At 37.3% G+C, this 8,965-nt stretch overlaps 1 non-coding gene across 1 annotated transcript; it reads right to left on the reverse strand.

Annotated features, from left to right (window-relative positions):
• Positions 1-8,241: 8,241 nt before the first annotated feature.
• Positions 8,242-8,328, reverse strand: Trnastop-uca (transfer RNA opal suppressor (anticodon UCA)). The gene has a single exon. It is a non-coding gene; the product is annotated as a tRNA-Sec (tRNA).
• Positions 8,329-8,965: the final 637 nt, after the last annotated feature.

Below are 8,965 nucleotides of genomic sequence, written 5' to 3' on the forward strand. Positions count from 1 at the left end.
CCTTTAGACAAAACCGGCGGAACTTCTATTGAAAGGAAAAAAGCAGTAATTAGCGAAATCAATAATTTATTATATATATATAGCGAGAAGTTTGGGCAATAAACCTTTCAAATAGAACTCCATATTTGCTATATTTCACATGTGAGAAAAGCGATACGTCCAATCAGATTTGTGTTTTATCTGTTAATACGTTATCAATTTTGCATTTTTTTTAAAAAATAACGTAAAATAACTAAATTCGGAGCCCCAAGAAATGCAGTCTAAATTAAATGTCCCAAAGTAGTGGGATCTGGCGTCTTAACAAGGACCTGTTTGGTTGAAAAACAACACGTAAGCTCCGACGTTGCACGACTTTTCTAACCAATGATAGCTGGGCTCATAAATTGAACAGAACCAAAGTATAAACATACAACTGCTTTCAATATAAAACTTCCATATCTTGTTAACTTGTCTTGTTAATTTCTCAGTGAATCAAGTGAAGAAGAAGGCGCAAACAAACCAATGTTAAGCCGAATAAGGTAACGTTCACTGTTTTCGTTTCATTCCTTAAAGATGAATTCCAGTCCGTACTGCGCAATCTCGGCTGCAATGTTTATGTGAGCCCACACGAAGGGAATGTTTACAAGCAAAACTAAAAATTCCCCGACAAACTTACCTTTTTCTTCATTATTAACGCCAGATATCCTTGCAGAACAAATAATAACGAGTAAAAGAACCTTGACGCTATTTCAAACCGACGTTTCAGCTCATCGGAAATCTTGAACGAAACGAACTGTAATGGCGGACTAAAAAAACCGTCATGTATGCTGTCACCGAAGTGTAACGTTTCAACGAATTCAAAACAAAAACGTAAACAAACCCTGAGTCTGCGCAGTACGGACTGGAAATCAGCTTTAATAGTATGGATTTTTAATAAGCACTTTGGCTTAAAATAAAAAAATCGAAATTTCGGTTCATTTGACCTTTACCTGTGTCTATAATATTGTTCTGTGACATTGTCAGGGGTGTTTGGCTTTTTACTATCAAACCACTCAATTCCACTGTATTATTAGGGAAAGTACCAGTCACTGGTACTTTCCCTAATAAAACAGTGGAATCCTTTTGTTTAGTCTATACTTTAGATGCACAGCTTGATTGTAAATAAGTGTTAACTTTATTAATTCTGTGCCTAATAAATTATCTATCTATCCATCCACCCATCCTAGAATCTTTCAATCTCTCTGTCGATTTTTAGAATAGTTTGTAAAAGCGTTTGATCCTTTTTGTTCATAGCTATTTATATAGATAATTGTGTATTGTAATCTTGTCACTATTTTTTAATGTAATAAATATAGTAATTGACGGCTTTTGTGAACAAAGCTACCGTCGTTAAATATAGTTTTCTATCTATCCATCCATTCATTCATCCATCCATCCATCCATCTATCTATCTACCTACCTACCTACCTACCTATCTACCTACCTATCTACCTATCTATCTATCTATCTATCTATCTATCTATCTATCTATCTATCTATCTATCTTCGATCTATCTATCTATCTATCTATCTATCTATCTATCTATCTATCTATCTATCTATCTATCTATCTATCTATCTATCTATCTATCTATCTATCTATCTATCTATCTATCTATCTATCTATCTATCTATTTATTATTATACATCAATGATTTACCCAATTGCTTAAATTTCTCAGCCCCAAGAATGTTTGCAGATGACACTAATTTAATCATTTCTGGTAAGAATTATTTTGAATTACAGAATGGTACAAATCATGATTTGGAAAATATTAGACAGTGGCTCTTAGGAAACAAATTGAGTTTAAACACCACTAAAACAGAATTTTTAATTATTGGCTCTAACTACAATCTTGCCAACCTTGGCTATTCTCCTGAGATCAGGTTAGGTGATACAAGTATAAAACGTGTCTACTCTGCTAAATCTCTTGGTGTTTATATTGATGATCGTTTATCATGGTCCGCTCATATTAACCATGAGGCAAAAAAGGTCTCATCTGCAATCGGGGGCTTGAGACAAATAAGGCAATTCGTTAATGATGATACTCTTATAACTATTTATAATTCCCTTATCCAGCCATCTTTTGACTATTGTGATTTGGATGGGATAATTTATCTAAAGGTCTAGCAACCAGATTACAAAAACTACAGAATAGGGCTGGTAGGGTTATTTTAAGGGCTGCCTATGATGTAAGCTCAAAGGATGTTCTAAAGGAACTTGGATGGTCGATCTGATCTAAAATCCCGAAGAGCTAAGCATAAGGCCACTCAAATGTTTAACATTTCTACTGGTGAAGCCCCATCCTATTTAACTGACAGATTTTGCAAAGTCGAGGCAAGAAATCCTTACAATATTATAGGAACAGTGAATTAAATATTAATTTACCATTACCGAAAACTGATTTTATGAAAAGGAGTTTTCTCTACGCTGGTCCTAAATTGTGGAATTCCTTGCCTAATTCAATTAAATCAGCCAAAAATCTTGTAGCCTTTAAAAGAGGACTGCAAGATATTGACTTTGATATGTTACTGTCTTCTTATTGATAGTTTGTCCCACTTTAATATTTACGTGTTATTTAACTCTATTTAAATTTTTAAATCTTACTCGGCTTTCATGAAAACCAATTGTAATTGATGGAATTCTGAGTTTAAATAAAGTTTCACTTCACTTCACTTCACTTCTACTTCTTTATCTGTCTGTCTGTCTGTCTGTCTATCTGTCTGTCTGTCTATCTATCTATCTATCTATCTATCTATCTATCCTGATTTCTCGTGGAACCTCCAAGGGAGAGCGAGAATTCGGGGGTAAATTTCAGTGTTTAAGGTTATTCCACTGAAATAGAATCCTGCACTGAGATTTTTGTCAAACTTTGCCTATTGATTGTTTATTTTATATGAACTTAAATTTTGAAATAAAAATTGGGGGTCCCCATGCTCGTTTAAGAGCAACATCACCTTGTTTATACCCAATAAATCCTTATAATTTCACCATGATTATAGTCATGAATGCTGGCTAAATTCACGTTTTCGACGATTGTTTCTTATTTTACACTGAGAATTTGTCCATATTTATTTTACAGTGAGGAATTTAATACTCAATTCAAAACAAAAGAAAACAATGATAGGTCACCGTGCTCGTTTTCGAGAAAATGACGTTTTACCTCTCTGGCGAGGTCCAGCCGTAAAGAAAAAGCCGCCATTTTTAGTGAGTGCGTGCTAATCACGCGTGCAATTACGCGCAGCAGGGATGCGCAATGCAATACTGGGGAATAACCTTAACTGAATAAAGCAAATCCAAAGGGAAATGACTTTTGGTTGGAGTTATCGGAAGTCGGGATTCCACTGAAAAAAGTTGCTACAAATTGAAGAATACTTTTTGTACTACAAAATTTAAAAAAAAAACCGCCAGCACTTTTGTGATGTTTCAATGTTCTTTTTTTTTTTAGAGCGTGCGCCGAATGTCGTGTTCCAGACGCTATTCAAGTTGACTGGAGAGCGGCAGAAGGTACGGTTAAATACACGATACTGTAGTTCACAGTATTGTTTTACCCCCGTTTTAAAGGAAAAGCTTCCTTAAGGCCTGGCTAAACTAGAATACATTTTTGCAGAAACATTGCTACGGAGGCCAATGTTTCCCAGTTTAGCTGCGCGAGAAACATAGTTCACAGTCTCTCACAGTCTCTCACAGTTTACAGGAATGAATGTAGTATTCAATATTTATTAATATCCACAACAGACATATGTGAAAACGTTCCGCTCTTTTAGTTTTTCTCGGCTTTTACTTCGTTGTACATTGGATTGTTGCAATAGAAATGTCACCTCATTTTAGCGGCGTTTTTCATTGTTTTTTTTTGTTACTCAGTGCTAGAGGAAACCACTGTCGGTTTTGACCAAATAACAATTGTGTTTTGGGGTAGGTTTATTTTTCTCTTAAATCCATTGGTTCCAGCTGTGTGCCTGGCTCAGCGAAGCTGCGAAACAAATACGTGCAATGCACACTTAATGGCACCAGGCTTTTTTTTCGGTTTTAATTGCGCTTTCATTGTAACCCTTCCTCTTTTCTGACATTTTAGTTCCCAGCGGTGGAGAACTTAAAATTTACGACACCTCAAGACACAGCTTTAATAGTCTTATAGAAAGAAACAGAAAAACAGTGGTAAGTATGGATGAATAATGAAGATGAAGTATTCAACATGACACGAGCATGGGACAAAGAAAAATTCTGAGTCCCCGACAGGAATCAAACCCATGGCCTCCCAGATACCGGTTGGGCGCTCTAACCAACTGAGCTACGAGAGACTCGTTGTGAGCTGGGCCATTTTTACTAGGTTGATAAGTGACACGCGTCCTGCATACTGCTAAGATCAGCAATATCGAATTCATCAAGTTTGTAGTAAATAATAAAGATGGTAAATGGATGGATGAATACATTCTCCTGATTTAGATTCAATGTTTTACTTTGCGTTACCTACCTGTTAAATATATTTCTTTCATAGCAGAGACATAGGAAAATGTATAGAAATAACCTCATTGACGACGATGTAGAATTCTTCACAGAGAGAGGATACCTTGTCCCCATGTAAGTACTAGGTGTGAACTGTCAGTAGGCAGTATCCTGTAAAGATTTTTCTGGAGAAAATCGTCCAAGTCGTTCAAATCCTACTTTTACCGGTAAACATCTGGGTAAAAAAAAGTGGCGCGCAGAAGGCAGAATTCAAAGAAAAAAGAATACTTTTTGTACTACAAAATTAAGAAAAAAAAAAGCCAGCACTTTTGTGATGTTGCAATGTTGTTTTCCTTTTTTCAGAGCGGGGGACGAATGTCGTGTTCCAGACGCTATTCAAGTTGACTGGAGAGCGGAAGGAGGTACAGTTAAATACTTTATATATTGTTACTTATTTTCGCGGAACTTAATTTTCGCGTTTTTTTGAAAATCGCGAAAATTAAAGACCCGCGAAAAAAGGTTTACGCGAAATATAACGACGCGAACTTAAGTACCCTTCTATGTAATTCGTTATGATTAATCAGCGTTACCATCAGTTTACTATATAATTATCTTGATTCAGTCGTCGAACTAGCTCTACTTTGTTACAAAGGAACATGTCAATTTTTTTTAGTTTCATTTTGTTGTATGGTTTTGTTCAGTGTCACTAGAAACTATTGCGGTGGAAACTTAAAATCAGTTGTGTCAATTTTGAGACTTACTGTTTGTTAATGCATGCAGACCAGTATTTTGACAATTTTCGCGAAATTTAGTTCCTTTAAACGCATTCGCCAATTCGCGAAATTAAGTTGCCGCGAAAATAAGTAACAATAAGGTACACGATACCGTAGTTCACAGTATTGTTTTACCCCGGCCCGTTTTAAGAAGAAGCTTTCTTAAGGCCTGGCTTAACTAGAATACATTGTTGCGGACGCCCATGTTTCCCATTTTAGCCGCACGGGAAACATATGTTTCGGAAACAAATTTTGCTTCACGGAAACAAAAAATGTTTTTGCCTCAAGTCAAAAACATTTTTGCTTCCCGGACACAAATTTTGCTTCCGAAAGATATGTACGTTGCCCAGTTTAGCCACCATGGAAGCAATGTTTACTAGTTTATGCGCATGTTTGACACTTTGCTCACGGAACATTGTTTCCTAGTTTAGCCACCCGGGCAGCAAAACATTTTCCTTGCTTCTCGATAATTTAGCCACCTTGGAAACATGACAAGGAACAATGTTTCCGCAACAATGTTTCCTAGTTTAGTTCAGGCCTTTACAAACGAAAACAAAAATATTGGTTGTCACAGTTTACAGGAATGAATGTAGTTTTCAATATTTATTAATATCCACAACAGATAAATGTGAAAACGTTCCGCTCTTTTAGTTTTTTCTTGGCTTTCGCTTCGTTGTACATTGGATTGTTGCAATAGAAATGTCACCTCATTTTAGCGGCGTTTTTTTTTTTCGTTATTACTCAGTACTAAAGGCCCGTTTACACAGGCGATTTTGTCGCGCAACTCAATGCAACTTTTGTCGCGCCGAAGTTGCATCAAGTTTCGAACAGGCTCGAAACTCCTGCGACTCGCGGCGATTTTATCGCCACTAGTTTTCACGCGTGCAAACTCGCAGCGATTTCATGGCGATTTTTTTATCGCTGCGATATCGCAGCGAAGTTGCATGAAGTCGTCGCGATATCGCGGCGACTTGCTGCAACTTCGGCGCGACAAAAATTGCATTGAGTTGCGAGACAAAAATCGCCTGTGTAAACGGGCCTTAAGGAAACCACTGTCGGTTTTAACCTAATAACAATACCCGATTCCCTCTATAGCGCGCGCCTGCAGGGAATCACGGTAGTTGTATTCATCAAACCATGCGCGAGACTCTGCAATGTGCATCGTTGCTGAGTTTCGCGCAGGGTTTGATGAATACAACTACCGAGATTCCCTGCAGGCGCGCGCATAGAGGGTGGGATTGCGGTATAGAATGGGTTTATTCGCGCTAATTGTTTATGCGCATCCTTACTGCGCACGTAATTCATGTCGCAACGTCACGCCACGCCATGTATGAGCGTGCGCGCTGAGAAAACTTTCCAAACACATATAGGGTGGGTAGCCGTTGCGTTAACTTCGCTTGCAGTTTCCTCTCTTAAACGGTCGGTGACACCCATTTTTTTCGGGATATATAACCTTTTGAGATAGATCTCTATCGATTAACAAAAAATGAGCCAAATTTGAATGTTAGAAGTTTATTATTTTTTTTCATTTTTTCTTCAATAGACCCACTCAAATAAATTCGGACAAAGGCATTTGGCCTGCATCAATTCATTTAAAATATTTTGTTGCCAGAAGCCGCAGAGATCATATCGAGTGACGAAGTCAATTTTATCCAAATAAGCGCCTTCTTTCCGATATCATATCTCGAAAACGAATTCGGTGACCCCAATTTTTTTTATATTTCTGACATAAGTAACTTGTAAACTAGCAGTGGTGAAAGTTTAAAAAAAAATTGCAATTTTGGAAGATTTTCGCGCGAACGTCCTTAATGGCTCCAGGCTTTTTTTTTTCGGTTTTAATTGCACTTTCATTATATTGTAACCCTTCCTCTTTTCTGAAATTTTAGTACCCAGCGGTGGAGAACTTGAAATTTACGACACCTCAAGACACAGCTTAAACAACAGTCTTATAGAAAGAAACAGAAAAACATTTGTAAGTATGGATGAATACATTCAGTACATTCTCCTGATTTAGATTCAATGTTTTTCTTTGCGTTACCTTCCTGTTAAATATATTTCTTTCATAGCAGAGACATAGGAAAATGTATAGAAATAACCTCATTGACGACGATGAAGAATTCTTCAGAGAGAGAGGATACCTTGTCCCCATGTAAGCACTAAGTGTGAACTGTCAGTAGGCAGTATCCTGTAAAGATTTTTCTGGAGAAAATAGTCCACAGCTGTGTTCACACTAGGCCGAAACATAATTAGTCTGATCACGAATGGAACATGTTTCCTTGTGAAAAGTGTTCACATCAGGCAGTGCATTGCGCGAATCATGATTGAAACATGTTTATTCTGATCATGATTGAAACTACCTCACGAAGTAGTTTCAATCATGATCAGACTAAACACGTTCAAAATGGCGGACATGCGATGAGAAGGCGAGTGGCCAAAAGCTTTAAAATTGGGCCTTCTATGAGCTTCTATGAGACCAAATGTTTATTTAAAATATGGGCTAATGAAGCGGTACAACAGGAATTATCGGCGATGGGTAGAAAGCAGAATATTTTGTAGAACATCGCCACGAAAGTTTACGACGGCGGATACAAGCGCACAGCATTGCAATGCAAAAACAAACTTCACTAAAGAATATTCTTTTACCCAAGATACCGCAAATACTGACAATACTATCTCCTTGCTAAACCCTTGAAAGCCTGCTCCATCGAATAGCTTGAAAATAAACAGAAGGACAAAGATTTAATGGAAACTTTATTGAAATTTTGAGCTATATTTTTCGGTTTAAGTGTACAAGATTTATAGAAAACCGCATAAAGTACACACTGGGCATGGAACGTGTTTGAAACTGACACCTAATGTGAACAGTGCAATAACAAGCATGTTTAGGCGAAACATGTTTCGTTGAATCAAGTTTATTCTAAACATGTTTCGGGTTAGATGTGAACACAGCTTAAGTCGTTCAAATCCTTCTTTTACCGGTAAACATCTGGGTAAAAAAAAGTGGCGCGCAGAAGGCGGAATCGAACCGCTCCGACGCTAATCGGCTACAGGTTTGAAGCCTGCACCCCACACCAGTGAGAGTCATCCGCGCACCCTATCTAGACTTACACGTGCCTTTATGTAAAGTCACAATTCACTCCACTGTTCACTTGTGGTACGGAACCTCACTCACCTATTGTGCTTCTTCTTGTGATCGGTTTCGGCTACGAGAAGGATCTTTTAAAGAGCTATTATTTTGTTTATTTTTCACTCTGAACTGATCAAAAACAGCTCTCCGAGTCGTAAATTGAAAGCGTGTCAGTTGGCAACTATCTAGTAATACAGTAATATCTACAAGTAAACAACTATATTTGATCAATCTTGTAAGATACAACTATGCCTTGTTCCAATTTCTAAAGTCAAGCTGCAAGAATAGCACTATCTTTTTAAAAATCGAAATATGGTTCAAATATCACAACTCGGATTACCATGAAGTCTTCCCTCAAAGCGGTAAGAAAATATTACACAATCACGGGATATGACAGCACCGTTTAAAGCTTCGTTTTGCTCCGACTCAATGCAAGAGGTTTAAACCAAACAAGAAAAAGGAGACAACTTTTCAGATGGCTTCACAACTATAAATTTGATGTAATCTTTCTTCAAGAAACTTACTCTACGGAAAATATAGAAGCAGTGTGAAAATCAGAATTGGGAGGGAATTTTTTCTTCAGTCACGGGACAAATCATTC

This window comes from Oculina patagonica, chromosome 1 (assembly GCF_052425735.1).
Source record: "Oculina patagonica isolate OP01 chromosome 1, crgOcupat, whole genome shotgun sequence".
Taxonomy (NCBI): domain Eukaryota; kingdom Metazoa; phylum Cnidaria; class Anthozoa; order Scleractinia; family Oculinidae; genus Oculina; species Oculina patagonica.